At 44.8% G+C, this 21,754-nt stretch overlaps 1 pseudogene; it reads right to left on the minus strand.

Moving 5' to 3' along the window:
- Positions 1 to 4,243: 4,243 nt before the first annotated feature.
- Positions 4,244 to 4,382, minus strand: LOC125549676 (small nucleolar RNA Z247; annotated as a pseudogene).
- Between the last annotated feature and the right edge of the window lie 17,372 nt (positions 4,383 to 21,754).

The raw sequence follows: 21,754 nt of genomic DNA on the forward strand, positions 1-21,754 counted from the left end.
TGGAATCTATCACACCCGATCATCACGTGGTGCTTAGAAACGAACAAACTGTCGCAACGGTGCACAGTTAGGGGGAACACTTTCTTGAAATTTTAATGAGGGATCATCTTATTTACTACCGTAGTTCTAAGCAAATAAGATGTATAAACATGATAAACATCACATGCAATCAAATAGTGACATGATATGGCCAATATCATATTGCTCCTTTTGATCTCCATCTTCGGGGCTCCATGATCATCATCGTCACCGGCATGACACCATGATCTCCATCATCATGATCTCCATCATCGTGTCTCCATGAAGTTGCCTCGCCAACTATTACTTCTACTACTACAGCTAACGGTTAGCAATAAAGTAAAGTAATTACATGACGTTTACGTTGACACGCAGGTCATAAATAAATTAAGACAACTCCTATGGCTCCTGCCGGTTGTCATACTCATCGACATGCAAGTCGTGATTCCTATTACAAGAATATGATCAATCTCATACATCACATATATCATTCATCACATCCTTTTGGCCATATCACATCACATAGCATACCCTGCAAAAACAAGTTAGATGTCCTCTAATTGTTGTTTGCATGTTTTACGTGGCTGCTATGGGTTTCTAGCAAGAACGTTTCTTACGTACGCAAAGACCACAACGTGATATGCCAATTGCTATTTACCCTTCATAAGGACCCTTTTCATCGAATCCGATCCGGCTAAAGTGGGAGAGACAGACACCCGCCAGCCACCTAATGCAACTAGTGCATGTCAGTCGGTGGAACCGGTCTCACGTAAGCGTACGTGTAAGGTTGGTCCGGGCCGCTTCATCCCACGATGCCGCCGAATCAAGATTGGACTAGTAACGGTAAGCATATTGAACAAAATCAACGCCCACAACTACTTTGTGTTCTACTCGTGCATAGAAACTACGCATAGACCTAGCTCATGATGCCACTGTTGGGGAACGTAGCATAAATTCAAAATTTTCCTACGTGTCACCAAGATCTATCTATGGAGTCATCTAGCAACGAGGGAGGAGTGGATCTACATACCCTTGTAGATCGCGCGCGGAAGCGTTCAAGAGAACGGGGTTGATGGAGTCGTACTCGTCGTGATCCAAATCACCGATGATCCTAGCGCCGAACGGACGGCACCTCCGCGTTCAACACACGTACGGAGCAGCGACGTCTCCTCCTTCTTGATCCAGCAAGGGGGGAGGAGAGGTTGATAGAGATCCAGCAGCACGACGGCGTGGTGGTGGAAGTAGCGGGATTCCAACAGGGCTTCGCCAAGCGCTGCGGGAGGAGGGAGATGTGTCATGGGAGGGAGAGGGAGGCGCCAGGGCTTAGGTTATGCTGCCCTCCCTTCCCCCCACTATATATAGGGCCAAGGGAGAGGGGGGAGGCGCAGCCTTGGCCCTTCCTCCAAGGAAGGGTGCGGCCAAGGGAGGAGTCCCTCCTCCCCAAGGCACCTTGGAGGTGCCTTCCCCCTTTAGGACTCTTCCTTTTCCTTGACTCTTGGCGCATGGGCCTCTTGGGGCTGGTGCCCTTGGCCCATATAGGCCAAGGCGCACCCCCTACAGCCCATGTGCCCCCCCCGGGGCAGGTGGCCCCACCCGGTGGACCCCCGGGACCCTTCCGATGGTCCCGGTACAATACCGGTGACCCCGAAACTTGTCCCGATGGCCGAAATAGCACTTCCTATATATAATTCTTTACCTCCGGACCATTCCGGAACTCCTCGTGACGTCCGGGATCTCATCCGGGACTCCGAACAATTTTCGGGTTACCGCATACTAATATCTTTATAACCCTAGCGTCACCGAACCTTAAGTGTGTAGACCCTACGGGTTCGGGAGACATGCAGACATGACCGAGATGACTCTCCGGTCAATAACCAACAGCGGGATCTGGATACCCATGTTGGCTCCCACATGTTCCACGATGATCTCATCGGATGAACCACAATGTCAAGGACTTAATCAATCCCGTATACAATTCCCTTTGTCTATCGGTACGACACTTGCCCGAGATTCGATCGTCGGTATCCCGATACCTTGTTCAATCTCGTTACCGGCAAGTCTCTTTACTCGTTCCGTAACACATCATCCCGTGATCAACTCCTTGATCACATTGTGCACATTATGATGATGTCCTACCGAGTGGTCCCAGAGATACCTCTCCGTTTACACGGAGTGACAAATCCCAGTCTCGATTCGTGCCAACCCAACAGACACTTTCGGAGATACCTGTAGTGTACCTTTATAGCCACCCAGTTACGTTGTGATGTTTGGCACACCCAAAGCACTCCTACGGTATCCGGGAGTTGCACAATCTCATGGTATAAGGAAATGATACTTGACATTAGAAAAGCTTTAGCATACGAACTACATGATCTTGTGCTAGGCTTAGGATTGGGTCTTTGTCCATCACATCATTCTCCTAATGATGTGATCCCGTTATCAATGACATCCAATGTCCATGGTCAGGAAACCGTAACCATCTATTGATCAACGAGCTAGTCAACTAGAGGCTTACTAGGGACATGGTGTTGTCTATGTATCCACACATGTATCTGAGTTTCCTATCAATACAATTATAGCATGGATAATAAACGATTATCATGAACAAGGAAATATAATAATAATAACTAATTTATTATTGCCTCTAGGGCATATTTCCAACATAAACACGTCCAGTAGTTATGTCTAGACACTTGAAACCTTTGTGAAGGTTACTGTAGCCAAGGAAAACGCATTACTTGGAGCGGAATTCAAGCTTGCGAGCATTGAAAGGACGAAGGTTAGGCCAACATGCGCACCCAAACGTACGAAGAGCATGATAGTTTGGTGTTTCATGAAATAATTTTTCTAGTGGAGTTTCAAGATTGATCACCTTACTTGGTGTGCGATTGATCAAGTACGTGGCAGCGAGGAATGCCTCATCCCAAAATTTGAGGGGCATAGACGCATGAGCTAGCAGTGAGAGGCCAACCTCGACAATGTGACGATGCTTTCTTTCGGCGGAGCCGTTTTGCTGATGAGCATGCGGGCAGGAAACATGGTGTGTGATGCCAACTTGGCGAAAAAAGGAATTTAACCTCTCATACTCACCACCCCAGTCGGTTTGCATGGTGATGATTTTGCGATCAAAGAGTCTTTCTACAAGTGCTTGAAATTCATGAAACACTTTGAAGACCTCTGACCTATGCTTAAGAAGAAATATCCACGTAAATTTACTGAAATCATCAATAAAGCTCACACAATAGTTCTTTTTATTGGTAGAATCACGGGCAGGTCCCCATACATCAGAGTAAATAAGCTCTAAAGGAGCATTCGAAAAACTACTAGAATGCGGGTAGGGAAGTTGGTGACTTTTGCCTTGTTGGCATGCATCACACACCCCCTCTTTATTCAACTCATGAACAGAAAAAGGAATTTTGTTCTTGCTAAGAACATGCTGGACGATTTTCAAAGACGGATGACCTAGTCGATCGTGCCACCTTGACGGAGAGATCTTGGTGGCACCAAAAGCATGCCTGCCCGGGCCTAAAGAAGCTGATGATAGGGGGTAGAGGCCGGCTCTACACCTGCCGTGGAGGAGGGTGCTCCTCGTTGCCTTGTCCTTAATGAAGAAGAAACGAGGGTGAGTTTCAAGAAACACATTATTGTCTTGAGATAGACGATGAGCAGAAACAAGATTTTTTTGTGGCTTTAGGTGAGTAAAGGACATCTTTTAGATGAAGATTACAGGTGGGAGTACGAACATATGCTTGACCAATATGAGTAATTTTCATACCTGCTCCGTTGGGCATGTTCACTTGATCATGGCTGTTGTATCTCTCCCTCATGGTGAGCTTGTCGAGCTCTCCGGTGATGTGATCTGTGTCAACGTACCAATTGGTGTCGACGCCGTAGGAGGAGTTGGACACGGCGCTCACGCTCTTCTCCTTGGTGAATGCTATGTCGAAGCGCCGGTAGCACTCTATGGCCGTGTGGTTCGGCTTCTTGCAGATCTGGCAGAACACTTCAGGGAGCTCATCTCGTCCCCCGCCTCCTAGGCCACACCCACCGTGGCCGTTCCCGCGGCCGCCGTTGCCTCCGTTGCCACGGCCACCACTGTGACCACGGCCGCCTCCGTTCCTGCCGCGGCCTCCGCCGCGAGGGAAGCCACCGCGACCGCCACGGGAGGCAGCGTTCGCGGATGAGTGGGACGACGAGTTGCCACCCTCAAACATGGCGAGGCGGCTCTCGAAGCTGATGAGTTGCGCGTAGAGCTCGTTGGGCTTGATGTGGACGGTCCTGGCGCAGATGGAGGAGACGAATGACATGTAGTCGAAATCCAAGCCAGCAAGGATATACGACACCATATCATCGTCTGTGAGCGGCTTGCCGATGGCAGCCATCTCATCACTGAGGGCCTTCATGCGGCCAAGGTACTCAGCGATGGTGGAGTTTCCCTTCTTGGTGGTGGAGAGGGCCATCCTCGTATTGACGATGGCCGCCTGCGTCTGGGAGATAAAGATCTCCGTGATTGTAGTCCATGCTGCTGACGCCGTGGTGCAAGTTGTGATCTGAACCATCACAGGGGGTGAGATGGAATTGAAAAGAAAACTCAGAACCTGAGAGTCTCGAGCCCTGTCGATCTCATATGTCGGGTTCAGCACGTCGGTGACCTTGCCGTCTTTGTCTGACAGCTTGGGCGCCGGTTCCTCCCTCTCTGGATCGAGGTAGGAGACCAGCTCAGCGCCACAGATCGTGGCCAGGGCCTGCGCACGTCAGATGTTGAAGTTGGAGCGATGGAGTTTCTCAGCGATGGGGATCAGCACGGATGGAGAGGCTGCGGTGGAGCTTGAGGAAGACATGGCGGCACGAGGAGTTTTGGCGGCGCAAGAGATGTGCGTAGAGGAGAGGCTCTGATACCATGTAAAGATGGGTTAAGCGTATGCCTTAGTAGGAACGCATTGCGTGTTATTTATAGGCACAAGAGATTACAGGGTTTAGGTAGTTAGGTTGTTGTAGGATTGATCTCCAAGTCATAATCTATACAAAGGATAGAGATCAACCTAAACATATCCTAACTACCTGATTACAACATGCACATGCCCACACATGTATACGGTTTATATGTACACCGTATACATCCTATAATACATACTTTAACAGCCATGATTGAGACTATCACCACCCGCTGTCTAGATCGATGCCGGTGAGGAAAAAAATACACGGAGATGCACAAACCAAATTCAATCCCCATCAACATCAGGTACAACCCTGGACTAGGGGATCCCATGAAGAAATCTTAGTCAAATAATTTATGAGTGACTGCTACTTTTTACTTGATATTTAGTTCATAAAAATAGGAGCTAGCTTTAGTTAAGTTAACCATCGATTTGCTTCAGGGTTAATCTATACTCTTAGCAGATTCCCATGTTAGGGAAAATACTTGCTATAATTAAGTGACTGATACCCCTTAGTTTGAACCACTTTTCGTGTCTCTGTGATCAGTCTTCTACCCTATAAAACTGTTGCTTCTCTGTTTATGCAACCTGTTAATATCTATGAAACCCATACACTTGCTCTGGTTTTTGAATGTGCACTGGTTGCCGTGTCTTATATTTTTAACCAGCAACATGGACCTGTCACTCGTCTGTACTGCTTGTCTTGTCGCTAAAATAAGTTCAGTAACACTGCTATGCACATGCTATACCAACATTGCCAAAAAGAAATAACAAGTATAGTAGCCTAATTAGTAGCGCACCTTACCCACACCAAGTGTTTATATAGATCCAAATATTCCAACTCATGCAGTCATCTGTGTGAGTTTGTATGGGTCATAGATCAGTTTCTTGAGAACAAACTCTGAACATATTATCTTTAGACAAGTAAACCTTTTCCTTTGCCTTTGAGATTCTGTCGTGGAATTTCTGGGGTTCTAAATGGTGTTTACTCTTCTAAAAATGGGATAACATGGCATGGATAGGCTCGCTAGAATTTGCAATTGCAGTGGAGGTTCTCTTTTGTACTATATAAATGCATGAATATGTTCTTTATGGAAATCCAATACATCTTTTCTTGATTTATTCTTTGTCCAGAGTTAACCAAATACTGTTCACTTCGGATGAAAGCTCATTCAATCATGAACCTTTACAAATGCATGAATATTTTCTTTCTGGAAGCTCAGCACATCTTTTCTTGAATTATTGTTGTTTGTTAAAACATAAAAGTCACACAGTATAGTTTACTTACTGTTTTCTTATTCGCTTCTCTCATAGAATAGGGCTTGCAAGTTAGTACCTTCTTAAAGTATGCTACTGAATCTATCTATGGGAAGTCTGCAACCTAGAACTAACATCTTGCTCCTGCCTACTACATGTACAATGGTTTCATCAGGAATAATTATGCCCTACGTGGGAGAATGGCCTTACACTTAGATTTGGCAGTAGTTAGAGAAATATAAATATCAGGTAGCTGGACTACTTTGACACATAGGTGAGATAAAAAATCCAACTGCTCAAACTCTTTCTGTGCTATACAAGGTATCCAGTTCCTTTGGATTATATGATAAAATACAACTTTTACAGTAGTTGGCATTTTTTGGAGCCGTTCGTTTGTCTTGATCTAACGACGCATACATACGTAGTACTCGAAAGTACGTAGATGAAAGTACTCGAAAGTACTCGAAAGTACAATTAGTCTAGGGGCATTTTAGTCCTAGGAAATATATGACAAGGTGGGGCCCTCTCGTCCAATGCAAAACCGCCGCCCCTCTCGTCCAATGCAAAACAACCGCCCCTCTCGTCCAACGCAAAGCCGCCGCCGTGGTCCTTCCCCTCTTCCATCACCATTACAACCGCGACCATCTCCTAGCCTTCTCCTCATTCTTGCGGCTGCAACTTTGCTCTTCTCATCTTCCACATCCAGCCCCCTCTTCCATCCATGCAAGAACCTTGATGGAGTAGCAGATCGAGCAGATCGCCGGCGACGAGAACACCGACTTCGTGGAGATCGCCGGCGGCGACCAGGTCAAGTTGGCCAGGTTGAGGAAGATCCGTTCTTGGTTTGATAACACAAGGCAAATGAGCTGGACGGCAATGGCCACTCTCAAGAATTTGACGAAGAAGGAGAGGGCAAAGCTTTTCCCCCAGCCCGCGCAACCGATTCAGAAGATCGAGATCCTCCTCTGGGCGATGGAGCAGGCCAATTCGTCCAGCGAGTGGACCAGGCGGAGGTGGTGGGCGTTCAGATCCAGGGTAGAGCATCCACTGGATCAGGAACCCACCGTGCACGAGGTGCCGTTGCAGATTGTGCAGCCTCCAACCGAGTCACCGGAGACTTCGAAGCGCAAGATGAGGAGGACAATGGTCGCGACCTCGCTTCCCCGCCGTTCTCCACGCTTCCCTCGCCGCTCTCCTCGTCTGAACGGCGGCGGTAGCTATGTTTAGAGTAAGCTTCCCCACTCCTCATCTTTCTACTGCTCGTACTTACATCGTGGTGATACTGATCATAATAGTTCAGAGAGGGAATGCTAGATGACATTTTAATCTCAATTAATTGCATGAACATTTGAGTACATGGATTTGGAGGATGGGTTATGATGTATGTGAACCCTAGGCATCATATGAACCCTAGGAAAAATTAGTAATGTTGTAGTGGTAGACACTGAAATATTTCGGTACACACCGGTAGGCACTGAAATATTTCGAAACTGCCCTAGGCAAAATTTGTAATGTTGTAGTGGTGGACACTGAAATTTTTCGGTACACACCGGTAGGCATTGAAATATTTCGGTACTGCCCTAGGCAAAATTTGTAATGTTGTAGTGGTAGACACTGAAATATTTCGGTGCACACCGGTAGGCACTGAAATATTTCGTTACTACAATTTCAGTACACACCGATGCACACTGAATTATTTCACTACTGCAGTTTCAGTACACACCAGTACACACTGAAATATTTCAGTACTGCAAATTCTATACAAAGTTGGCATTTTGTCATTTATGTGTGAATTAATCCATGCATCATATGGCCTAACTTTGTACATGAGTTTGGGTCAATTTCATGTCTATTTATTGTTAAAATTATTGTCATGCCATGACACACAAGACAAGTCACTGACCCAAGCTTGCAAAGATGCCATATCAATGTTGCTGATATGACATATGCATGTTTTCACCTAGTCTTGTGTCTGAATTAAAACTGAGCATTTTTTCTTGATGGTATCCATGGATCTAGAACTCCTATGAATTTGCTCATGCTGGATGTTTTGTTCTCCATCATTTGTACTAGCATTCCGTGCGATTAGATGCCATGACAAGACCCCTGGCATATTTATTTTCTTGCCTCCAACATCACATGTGTGTTTTGCAGGAAAAAACCTGGAGTTCACCAGGCTGGCTGAAGTTGTGAGGCTGGGAGGTTGATGGTGCTGCTACTGGCTGATCCTTCTTCTTTCAGTTTTTGTTCGTCATTTCTCAAGCCATTGGACCAGGGCTACTTCCCTATGTGCTGTTAATGTATTAAGTAGTTCCTTCGAATTTGTAGTATTAGTTAGTTTGAATGTGGAAGTACCTTAATTTTTAGGAACGAAATGTTGCTATGTATGACCAAGGGTTTCATACCTTAATCTTTGGATAATTAATTATGTGAACTGTTGGATGTGGCGCATAACGAAACGCCTCTACCATTGATACTAGTTCAACATGTCGGTCCAATTAGAGACCAGCCACTACCATATAGAATAGTTAGCATTTCATACTACAACCTGGCACGTACAAAACATCACACAGTGGAAGCACATCCCTAAGCACCTTGCATTGTACAAGGTCTTAGAGACAAGCCTCCACCATATATAACAGTTACCATGTCACACTACAGCCTATAAAAGATCACACAGTGGAATAATCATAGCTAGTAGAGCATTAGGTACCAGTTAATATGAGTACATATAGGTACGGTAATACACGACAAGTACTCGCAAACAAGAGCTAACATACCAAGTCCATTTCAGATTGATACATGGCCCACCACAGTTCTAAATGAGGTGGATGGTGATCATCATCCTCAAGTCATGGCGACGGGTGTTCGCAACAGTGAGTAGGATGGCCTGTCCTACCCGAAGATTCTTGGCACGAAGGAACTTCTTCCACCCTGCCCTGCTCAAGACAGTGCGACCGTCCGTGTCCACTGCATAGGCACAGCTGGTGATGGAGCCCGTTCTGGTAAGGCGTAGTCCAGCAGCCATGCCTTCTTCGTCCGGGTCGATGCCACAACTATCAAGTAACCTCTTAGGTAATTTCTGGAAACAGTTGACATGATCATATACATTAGTGGAAATAGCAAAACAGTTGACATGATATATGATCATGTCACGTGCAATTATCAACAAAGCATACACTTCAAGACACATATATCATTGGATTCAACACTGAGCATATATATCATCACATCAGTACACTATACGCCAAGCATCAAATTACTACAGTAATTAGGCATATCATTAGATTACTGCGTACACTAAGCATATCATCGCATATTACTACACTACATGCATGTCATAAAATTCTTCACTAAATGAATTCTAAACTAGGCCTCTCATCACAGTACTACATGCATATCATATGAACTACTACACTAACTAAGCATGTATATCATGTAATTACCACACTAAGTAACATACCATGATATGCCGTTTAACATTCGTCCTTGTGAGGCGGGTCACGAATGGCTTCCCTAGGTAGTCTTCACGTAGCGGAAGCATGTCCCAGAGGTTGCCGATTTCCTCGTCGCCCAGTCTGAGTCCTTGGGCATACAGGTATTCAACAAGTGGGTTCTCATCATCATCAGAATCGTCATCATCTGACTCAGCACCATCTTCCTCCTCATGAACTTCATCCTCACTATCCGGAATCAAATTTAGATAGATAACAGAAATCCCGGGCCTATCTTTTCTGAAGGAGAAGCTGATCAATTCACCCCCACTAAGACGGTTGCGGGCGATGAAATGATCCCAATCATCTCCTCCTATCTGGGTTATCTTTCGCCCCTTCTCGACCTGCATAGTGTATGGGCCCCCAAGAGCATCGAAGGTCACGGTGTCACATTGCATGGTACGATCTATGTAAGATAAAAACAAATAACACACACAATACATTAGTGGAAATAGCAAAAAAACAAAAAGAATGTACTGTCAGAAGGTTCATATAAATTGTTACCGCTGCAAAAACAAAAGAAGGCTGAAAGTAGATGCCGAACAGCGTGGCAGTAGAAAGGCTGGTCCGGCACCGTGAGTTGCAGCGTCCACATTGTGCTTCCTCCATTCTACACAGAACGTGTTGAACTCTAAGTTGAATTGTACATAGTACAATACAAAGATCATACATATAATAAATCATAGTGATAACCTATACTGGCAATGGCCAATCAATCTATTTTCTATCATCTACGTAATAAAGCAATGCCAATGACAATGGCAATGCCCGTCTCATCTAAAACTGGGAATAGTTCGACATCCAAACTAAAACCAGTCCAATCCACAGCACACATCAAAACCAAACCAATCCAGATATTTTCATTTAGAATCTAGACCAAACCGAACTATACATGCTCGTCATCCAACCCAGTCCAAACCGTTTTCAACTTTTGGATTGAATCCAAAGGTTCAAACCGTGGACAAAGCCATACGCGAGGGCACGTCATGAATCTAGATCAGACATGGCGTCAAAGCTCGAGAGAGGCGACGAGCTCCGGCCAGCAACAGCGGCTCTTGGATTTGAAGCAGTAGTAGGTGGTAGTGGTGGCTCAAACTAATTGATTGATTTGGTCTCAAACCATAGAAACCAAATCAAGATCCAATCCAAAAACTAAGTTTCAGTCCAAACCAATCGGCTCAAATCCGCCTCCGTAGGGAGACGCGGTTGGGGAAGGGAAGAAGAGGGGAGATCTCACATACTTGCCGGAGTTGGCGGCGGCCGCGCACCGGCAGCGAAGAGAGGGGTCGTCGAGAGATGGCGGCGATGGCGGCGGCGCTGGTCAAGAAGGGGAGAAAGAAAAATGTGGAGTGGTCGAGACGGGGAGAAAGAAAAATGTGGTACATGTGGTGGCTCGGTTGTGTGGATGACAAGGGGACCCACTTGTGAGACCGATAGCAATTGATGGCAAACCGCAGGAGGTGCAGGACCGCATGCACGACCGCCACATCCCCACGTGGAATGGGGACGGCCGGGTGGGTGTGTCAAGTCAAATCGGCACCCGCGGCTTCTCGGTAACTCCAAGAGGCAGGAGCAGGGCATTTCTTCCCCAAAACCCTCGTCCTCTCCCCACCCTCTCTTCCTTCGTCACCACCTCACCACCCTCTCCTCCTTCCTCACCACCCTCCTCCCTTCCTACGCCTCCCTCCTCCTGTCTTCGACCGACGATGAAGCACGGGCATGAAGATGCGGCGGACGAGCCGGAGGCAACCATCGGAGCACAGTAGTCTGCTACCGTGGCTGTAGCCGTGGGTGCAGCGGCTGAGTCCGCCGTAGCGGCGGAAGCTGGCGGTGCAGCGATCGTTGTGCCTGATCCCGCTGCCATCGCAGCCGTCGAGGCACCCGTCGGCGAGCACAAGGTCGGGGAATATCTGGAGGAGGAGGAGATGAGAAGGCGTAAGCGGAAGGTGCATGACGAAATCGAAGAGCTCATGGAGGAGAACGCCATAAAGGAGTTCGACCTAGATAGCAGGAAGGGCAGCGACTTCGACGAGGATGCCATCGACGAGCTATCTGAGGTAGTACTCTGTTTTTTGCTCTGTTTTTTTTCATGACATTGAGGTTTTTCTTGTAAACTAGATGAGCATCAATTTCACTTGGGCGTGCTAGTTCTACGTATGTAGGATTGTAGGGATCTAGCATAGATCTTCATGTTGGATGTGGATTTTTAAATCTGATTCACATTCTGATTCCAGCAGATACTCTGATTTTTTTTCATGGCATTGGGGTTTGTCTTGTTAACTAGATGAGCATAAGTTTGACAAGAGATACATTAATGAAAGAAGTGGGGTAATGAACCCAAATACAAGAAAATGTTCATGGCAGGGATACATTAATGAAAAGTGGGTTAAACAATGGATATATGGTAGGATTCTCCATTGGCTTCCCAAGGACAGTGACAAAATGCTGCAGTTCCTGATTCATTTTAGTTTATGTAGATGAATTAATTTGCACACATGTTCATATATGATTAGTTTGCACACATGTTCATAGATGATCCATTTGCAAATTCTATACAGCTTTCCATTTTGTAAAGGAAGTGATCGCTCCCTTAATAATTATGGGCTGACAGTACATATCCACTGGATACCAAAAAATCAAAACATTTCATCTAGCCAATTTTCCACAGTATGTTATCTAGATGATCACAGCCACATCTCTCATCAATATGAGCAGTGAGACACCCCATAGCTCCTTTACCAATTTCCTTCCGAAACTTATCAGGGTCTAACAATGTTGGAGAAGCAGTATTGCCGCTGTCAGATAGAATAATGGTTTCTTCATTCCAGTAGATAGAACAAACCCCCCTTGTGTGAAGCATGGAGGAGTATAATGAAGCCATTCTTCTGATTCCAAGAAGAATTACACCTGTAACAAGTATCAAATATCATTAAACCAAGCCACTTCATGAAGTCTTTCATGTGTTAATTATGTACTACTTGTGCACTAATCTATAAATGCAACTATTCCACCGTCCATATTTATGCATGTCAGTTTCTTTGGCTCAATTATGTATGTGCACATACGCCTTGTTTCTAGCAAATAGATAGTTGCCATGTTACACATGTGTACTTTCAAAACATTGTAATTAAAGTCAATGTACCATAATAGATTAGCTGAGTTCTTCTATGTGTACTAATTCACAGGAGGATGACGACGACGTGGACTACAGCATGGACAGCAGGCACAGCAAGAGCCGGTACACCCTGAGGCATCTGATTGCTGGGAAGATCAAGTACCGTTTCTTTGGCAAGATTGGGTGCCCTTTCTGTTGCAAGTCGATCGGTGGCGGCATAGATGGCATGATCCAGCATGCCTTCAGCACTGGCAATGGACATGGTAAGAAGCATGACGCTAGTACTCTGGCTAAACATGCTGCCTACGCACGCTTCCTCGAGATTGTCAAAGTCAATGAGCCCTACAACATGCATTGAAGAAGGGAGAGAAGTGATGTGCTGCTAGAGTGCTGCTGCTGCCCCAGGACCGCCGTGTCCTGTTATGTTATGTATGTTTGTTTGTTGTTGGAGTCTAAAACTGATGTCCTATGGTGTGTCTGAACCTATGCTGAGAGGTGGTTGATCTGCCGTTTATGTTAAGAGTTTGCTGCTACTCTGGTTTAGTGTTCCTAGTTGTTAATACTATTTTGGTGATGCATGTTTAAGCCTTGTACAATGCTAGATGCTTAGGGTGGTGCTTAGAAAAATAAACAGGGTATTTCTGAAGCACCAGTGTCTATTTCTACAGGAGAGACGCCTAGTTATGCGTCTACCCTGTACAAATAAGCACATGTGCTTAAGAAAAGCCTGGTTTATTTCTATAAGCAACTCCCCTAAGCACCTTGCATTGTACAAGGCCTTAGCAACTCAAGTATCGTACGGTGGTCTATGTTATGGTTGCTGTGTTATTCTGCTGTACGGTGATGCATGCTAGGAACTGTCATAATATGACTATGGTAGTTATAGCTTGGCATGACTATGTTTAGTGTATAACTCAGCATGTTCCTACCATATCTATGAGCAATTACAACTGAACTATGCATTGATTTTTGACAAAATGAAAGCATGCAAATGATTGCCGATTCCACCTATTGCCAAATCAAGCTTTGTACTGATGATGCATTAGATATTGCAATAAGTAGAGGATGCTCATGATTGCCAAAAGTACCTATTTCCACTTTCTGATAAGAACTAAACGTGTATCAAATGATGCTAAAAGTAGAGCATGAGCATGAGCATGTATCAATGCATTAGATATTGCAATAAGTAGAGGATGCTCATGATTGCCAAAAGTACCTATTTCCACTTTTTGATAAGAACTAAACGTGTATCAAATGATGCTAGAAGTAGAGCATGCGCATGAGCATGTATCAATTGATGCTACCTATTTGTGTTTGAATGGGCTCAATAAAGCTGGTGCTGGTTTATGCTCTCTGCGTGACCGTGATGGTAACGAAGACACTTGGTTGGCTATGGTCTTGCTGTCAAATTTAAGTTTCAGTTCTTTAAGACTCTTTGTTTTTGCTGCTTACTCGGGATCGACTAGCTTTCTCGGGCGTCCACGTGCTCTCTTCCTTTTGGGGGAGTTGGGTGCACCATTATTGGGGGAGTTGGCTGCACCGGTATCCTTCTGGGAGTTGGATGTGTCAGGTTCGTTGGAACCATTGGGATTGTTGACTAATTGTACGTCCTCTTCTGAAGCATCAGGTAGAACTGCTTGCTGGGCATCGTACACCTCCTTCTGTATAAGAGAGAGTGATGCGTTAGTTCTAATCATGAGACTTATGAAATAAATGATATATTCTTCATGTAGCGCTAACCGTTATGGGGAACTTATATGATTCGAGACGAAGCGCATTGCAATTTGAATGCAGTAAGGTTGTACATATTTTCCACCTGAAAATATCTATCCTTGCCTATATTGGATAACCGACACTGACGTCAGCATAGCTTTCAAGCTAAACAAAGTACAAATTTAAATTAGGCATTCAATTACCTGGTTCAAAATGTCGGTCATTTCATCCCCGTTCCATGACAACATGTACTGCAGTGTCCAAACCGCACAGGAAGTCCTGCGATGTTTAGTTAAAGATCAGTAATCTTATTCGTGTACGCACATAATAATTTATGAGGCCATGCGTACCCATCGGTCTGTTGTGGTATGTTCTCATAGCGTTTTTTGGTCCATTTGGCAAAATTGATGTTATTAGCTGGTGATATCAACCCTTTCTTGACAGCTTCGTCAATGCAGAACTGAATCGAGTCCACCTAGGGTACGACGAGTTATACATAGGGTTACGGTACTTTGGGAGCTCATGTTCCATGCGGATCAAAAGAGGCAGCAAGAGAACACTTACAAGAGAATCTTCCTTGGTCTTGTCGCAATGATAATTCATGGAGTTCAGAGTCTGAATTTCTTTTTTGTTAAAATTAAACATCATTAGCATCCAATGGTTTTGGTGTACATTGAGTGGGACATGCACCTGCAGTAAAATTTGGGCTGGGTTGAGAACCGAAATTTGTCGTGTACAGTGTGTACGTAAACTATGAAAGTGTGGAAAACGTGTACCTTTCGTCACCCTACAAATTTTCCTGCTACACGAGCTAACCATGAGGCTGCACGTCCAACAGAAACCACCCCTTCATTTGTAACAGCTTTTCGGTTTCTTGAGGGGATATGATTGAGGTAGTATCATTCTCAATTTGGCTAATGCGAGCATATGCCATAATAACCTGCCAAATTTTCAATCATACAATAATAAGACAGTTGTTGCAGTAATGATGTAGAATAGAGTATAATGGGCTTACATCACCAGAAATGTATTTGTCGTCCAAATTTCGCTTCAGATTTTCTGCTGTGAGGGAAATGTCTCCGATTCTAGCTATTTCAACAGGGTCATATGTTCCGCGGATGTAAACGGCTGTCTCTATGTCCTCATCCGTGAACTTGTAATCATTACCAAAGACAGGCTTCATCGGAGTTAATTGTGGTTCCTCATTGTTTTCCGTCACATGTCTTGCACTTGGTGTACTCGAAGTCCCTGTCGTGAATTGGCTAGCCCTAGGAGTTCCTGTCAGGGATGAATTGCACACATTGACTTGATCCTACAATGAACAAAGGTAGTTCATCATTAGTTTGTTAATTTTAGATATTAACATGTTGGGCCAATTTTGATCACCTGCACGCCTCCTTTCTGTGACACTGATTGTCGGTTCCTTGTAAATTCGTATTTTAAGTCCTGTAACAATGCAAACAATAATGAACATGAAGGAACATATTCATAAAAAATACAAAATGCATAGTATGACATACATGGAGTTCCCTCCTTAAATCTTTAATTTCGTCCTCGGCCTTCGACAACCTAGGATTAGTGCCAGTTTTAGTCTTCATGTCGATCAAGTCTTCACCTAGAGTCTGGTATTTGACATCAAATCTGTACTCAATTTCCATTAACTTCCTGCATACCTTCTTTTCATGATCAGCAATGCGTGCATTCATGACTTCAACTACCATTTCAATCTGTGTAAACAAAATAAAACCCCGTTGATAACAATAGCTAAATGAATGAGGTTCCATGACACCTATTTGTGATATTGCAAAAACAAATAGTCTTTGGAGTACATACTTGCTGGCTACTAAATTGGTGTCCTTGTGATGGTGCTCGATACGAATCATGTTGATGCACATGTTCATCTTTTTTTCTTGGAAAATTAATAGAATTCTCGGACGGTCGTGGGGGAGCACAAATTTCCATGACAGCCTATTTTTTAAAAATATAATGAACCATTAGTACCAAATAAAAAATCGGATATAGAAAGTTCAATTGTAGATAGGTACCAGCCCGTTATGAAGACCTCCTTTCTCGTAAGCATCGCTTCTTAAAGTAGCCATCATTTCGTCCCATCGTGCGATCAATGGAGGGGGTCTAGAAGCATACATTAATCGGCCACTACGCACGTGCTCCTAGTACCAATACTACACAATAAATTAGTTCATCACCGTACAGATATGCAACAGAACAATAATTAAAGGACATTAAGTAGTGATCTATCACTAACCTGGAGGAGAATTAGATTTCCTTGTAGATTTACGTGATCTCGATTTCTAAACTTGTGAACGGACTTGAAGAAGTGATTAAGTGTGAAACATCCCCAGTTAAATTTCTGAAGGTTTTCAAGATCTGTAACAAGGTTGAGAAATTTTGAGTCCACATAATGTTGTGCTGTTGGTGCTAGAACAGTACCAATTGCGTACAGAATGAACCGCCTCAGGAAATCGCCGTCTGGGGCTTTGGAAGCTCGGATCGCCGTTTCAAGGTCAGAAATCAAAATTTGCCCATTGTTTGCATAGGCGGTAAACAATTCTGTGTCGGTTTGCATTTCCAGATGTGGCTCTATATCCTCCCCTTCTATCGGAATGCCAAATATACCTTGCACGTCCTCTTTTGTTATAGGAATTGGCGTTTTACCGATGGTAATGGATTGCGTGTCCATATCTATGCTCTTGGCTAGTCTAACCAACATTATGCGCCGTAGAGTCACTTCATGCATCTGGGTTAGACCGCCAAGACTGGTTTCTAATATGATGTACTTTTTGTGGTCTTGTGACAACAGTTTCATGGTTTTTCCGAACCTTGTCTGTGAGCATACTAACTTCATATGACCATGCTTTTCGGCGAGTTCCTGTTACATGCCATTAAATATTACTGAGTACACATGAATTATGTGTACGAAACGATTGTACACAAACAGTAAATTACTTACCGCATCGGTAATTTCGGAGATGGGCTTTTCTCCATTATTAAGGTTCGTATCTGAAACTGACATTGCTGCCTCGTATGCAATGATAAAATCAGGCTCAATTAATCTGAACAAAATTGGAAAATGTATAACAAAATTAGCAGAGAATTAATTTTAACAAAATTAACTGGGTCATTTAACATATGATCCACTTATGGGTTTAAGCACAGAACCTATTTGGGTGCAAAACCTATGAGGGTTCAACAACTAAAGCATCGGTGGACAACGATTATAAAGAGTTACGACCAGCTAATACCTTATCTCGGAGATGGTGCCACCGAGTAGCTGGCGGCGGTTAGTGCGTCGGAAACTATAAGTGCCGGTATAGCGCGGTCGACGGCGCAAAGGAAAAACGGCGCGTTCATGCGAGGAGGAGGCGGCGAGAAGAACACTGACGTCCGAGCCCTCAGATCACGTTGGCGGTGGGCGGCGAGTGCTGGCCGCCGACTCCTGTATTCCGTGGGCGACCGGCGTCTCCGATCTGATCTTGCAGCGGTCGTGGGAGGTGCGGACGGCCCGGGTGGTTAGAATGCGGAGCTGTAATCGCGGGATTTAGGGAGGGGTGGGCCGCATGAGTTATGTGAGATTTGGATAAATGATATAAAGAAATAAGAAAATCTTGTGAACTCGGTGTGGGGTTTACGAGGTTTAGGGTTTAGGGGTTTAGGGTTATTAGGGTTTAGGGGTTTAGGGTTATCAGGGTTTAGGGTTGAGTGTTTACATGCAAGCCCGGAAATGCGCGTGTCAGAGAACGTACTTGCATGTATATGTACTAATGATCCCAAACTTTCTTAATGGCATCCCATGACCACATAGAGAATGAATGCATAATGGTTTCCATGTTGGGCAAAATTTTGAATGTTTTTACGATTTAGTGGGGGGGTTAGGGTTATCAGGGTTTAGGGTTTAAGGGTTTTAGGGTTGACGGAACTATGTTTGTCTTACGATGGACGTAGCACACACACAGGACATTGGTGGAGCGTTGGTCTACAATGGATTCCCTCCGGTAGCATCAATCCGATCCGTTGAATGGCTCGGCCGACAAACTTCGTGCCACATAGAGCATGCATCCATCCACTGGACCGGATCAATGTTGGGTTGGTTTCATACAGGTGAGGAAAGCAGCTAGTGCTTTCGGGGTGTTGACATGCTAGGCCGGAAATGCGCGTGTCAGAGATCGTACTTGCATGTATAATCCCAAACTTTTTTCATGGCATCCCATGACCCCATAGAGAATGCATGCATAATGGTTTCCATGTGGGGCAAAAATTTGAATGTTTTTATGGTTTAGTGGGGGGGGGGGGTTAGGGTTATCAGGGTTTAGGGTTTAAAGGTTTTAGGGTTGACGGAACTATGTTTGTCTTACGGTGGACGTATCACAGACACCGGACATTGATGGAGCGTTGGTCTACAATGAATTCCCTCCGGTACCATCGATCCGGTCCGTTGACTGGCTCGGCCGACAAACTTCGTGCCACATAGAGCATGCATCCATCCACTGGACCGGATCGATGTTTGGTTGGTTTCATACAGGTGAGGAACCCAGCTAGTGCTTTCGGGGTGTTGACATGCTAGGCCGGAAATGCGCGTGTCAGAGACCGTACTTGCGTGTATAATCCGAAAAATCTTTCATGGCATCCCATGACCACATAGAGAATGCTTGCATAATGGTTTCCATGTGGGGCAAAAAATTGAATGTTTTTACGGTTTAGTGGGAGGGGGTGGGGGTTTAGGGTTATCAGGGTTTAGGGTTTTAGGGTTTTAGGGTTGACGGAACTATGTTTGTCTTACGGTGGACGTAGCACACACACCGGACATTGATGGAGCGTTGGTCTACAATGGAGTCCCTCCTGTAGCATCGATCTGGTCCGTCGACTGGCTCGGCCGACATACTTCGTGCCACATAGAGCATGCATGCATCCACTGAACCGGATCAATGTTGGGTTGGTTTACATGTACATGTACAGGGACCCGAAATGCGCGTGTCAGAGATCGTACTTGCGTGTACATGTACCATCCGTTCCATCCAGTGGCTGGGCCGACAACCTTCATGCCACATTGTTCACATTGTCCAATTAACACTTTGTATAGATTTTTTTGGTAAAAAATGAACGAAATAATGCAACTAATCTGAACGTAACGTTTGGCATGTATCAAACCAAGTTGCCACTATTCCTCAAAAAAAAGAACCCAGTTAGCCACTAATTGCGCCAAACATATCTCGTAATTATGAACGAAAATGGGTTGACAATTATATCTGGAAATTCTTGGACTGAATTTATTGCTCTTCCTTTTTTAGAGAACAATAAGTTAGAATGGTGGGCGGCGGGTTGGCACGGGCACGGCGATGGCTCGGGCTTGTGTGATATGTGGTTCGACCCGCGGTCAGTGCACATGTTTTCGAAGCCCCGGAAAGATCGCGCTTGTTAAAAAAAACTTGCATCGAAGCGCATTACTTCAAAATAACTAATTAACCCTACAATCACGGATATATACCTTCCCATTCTACCGCATATCTACCCTATCCTAACCACCCCCATCTACCTTGTTTCTCCTCACATAGCCATCGCCGGGATCGCGCCATCGCTTCTCAAGCGACCACGCCGACGCCGGATTAAAAAGGTCTCCTCCACGGCTTCTCTCATCTTTGATTGCAGTGCTCATTATTTTTTCCATTGATTTGACCAACAAGTAATTTCCGAAGAGATTAGAAAATCCAGCTTTTGCCATAGTTGAGTAGTTCTGGTGTGATTCGAGTACAGGATGTCATGCAAGAGCTTTTTGATTGATAGTTTGTACTAGTTGATCGTACGAACTGATTATGAATATTTTTTCACGGTCATATTGTTTCGAATTAGTTGGATGAGGGTGTGGATACAGTTTTCATACTATGGGTATATGTGTTGCTGTAGGGACCATGGTCTCAGAGGCGCATAACATCCGTGCGGAGTACGACAAGTCTTTGCATGAAGCGCGTCGGGAGATCGACTTGAAGGTGCAAAAGGATAGCGCTGAGGTAGATAAGAAACTGAAAAAAGAACGTTCATACGTGGACAGGATGATAAAGGAGCGTGAGGAGTTTTCCCGTAAGATGGCGAAGATGCGTCTTGAGATTGAAGAAAAGTATAAGAGGGACTGTGAGTACATGGAAAAAAAGTTTGTCTTAGGCTACAAGGAAATGCATCAAACGTTGCAGAAGGACCGGAAGCTTGTGGAAAGTATTATATAGACAGAGCAAGTCAGGATGGATGCCTATGTGTTGCAGGCACGTGCGGATATGGACAGTAAGCTGCTACAGGAGCGGTCGGACATGGATTATAAGGCCATGCTGGAGAAGGTCCGCTTGGAAGGACATATGTTAGAAGACCGTGCGATCTCACGGCCACCCCGACAACATGTCTTCAATTATTCTCCCCCTGTAAGTATCTCGCACCGATTCTATATATTAAGGACCTACGTATTCTATGATACAAACATCTTCAATTTGTGGCAACCTTATGTCGGCGATTGTATGTAGGCTAAGCATCATGAGACGGCACAGTCGCCATTCACTCGAGACATTGCGATAGAGTCGCCCGTTCAATGCCACATCAGTCCACCCCAACAACATATCGTCAATTCTCCCCTTGTAAGTACCTCGCAACGATGCATACCCAAGATATGGTATGACCTTTCAAAACTTGTGTGTAAACCCACTATCGACGTTTCATACGCAGGATAAGAAACCTGTGATGGCAGAGTCCCCAGTCACACCACATGAAGGATACATTCCACATAACAAGGTGAGAAGGTTTGAGATGGCACAATCCCCAGTCACTCCACATGAAGGATACATTCCAAAAAAGCAGGTAACAACGCCGCAATGTTGCTATGCACATAAAAAATTATGTTTGCTCCTTTACTCATTGAATGTATTAACTCTGATGTGAGATACTAGGTGCTGGTCATGGAATTTTTTGTTAGTAGGGATGATGAGATGTCACATGTCCCGAGAGCATACTTTGATGAACACCCGGCAGAAGTCAAAATTTTTGAACCCGCCAAAGTGACCTACGATCTCATTATGAGTGAAATGAGAGATACTTTTGGTTGCAAACTGGGAGCAGAACTGTACTACTTCTTACCCGGGTCTGCGTGGAAGCTGCCAGAAGGAATGTTCTTGATTGCAGGACCAGATGATGTACAAAAAATGCTTTCTGATCTGAATGGCAGC

This window comes from Triticum urartu, chromosome 3A (genome assembly GCF_056163025.1).
Source record: "Triticum urartu cultivar PI428250 chromosome 3A, HENAU_Tu73, whole genome shotgun sequence".
Taxonomy (NCBI): Eukaryota; Viridiplantae; Streptophyta; class Magnoliopsida; order Poales; family Poaceae; genus Triticum; species Triticum urartu.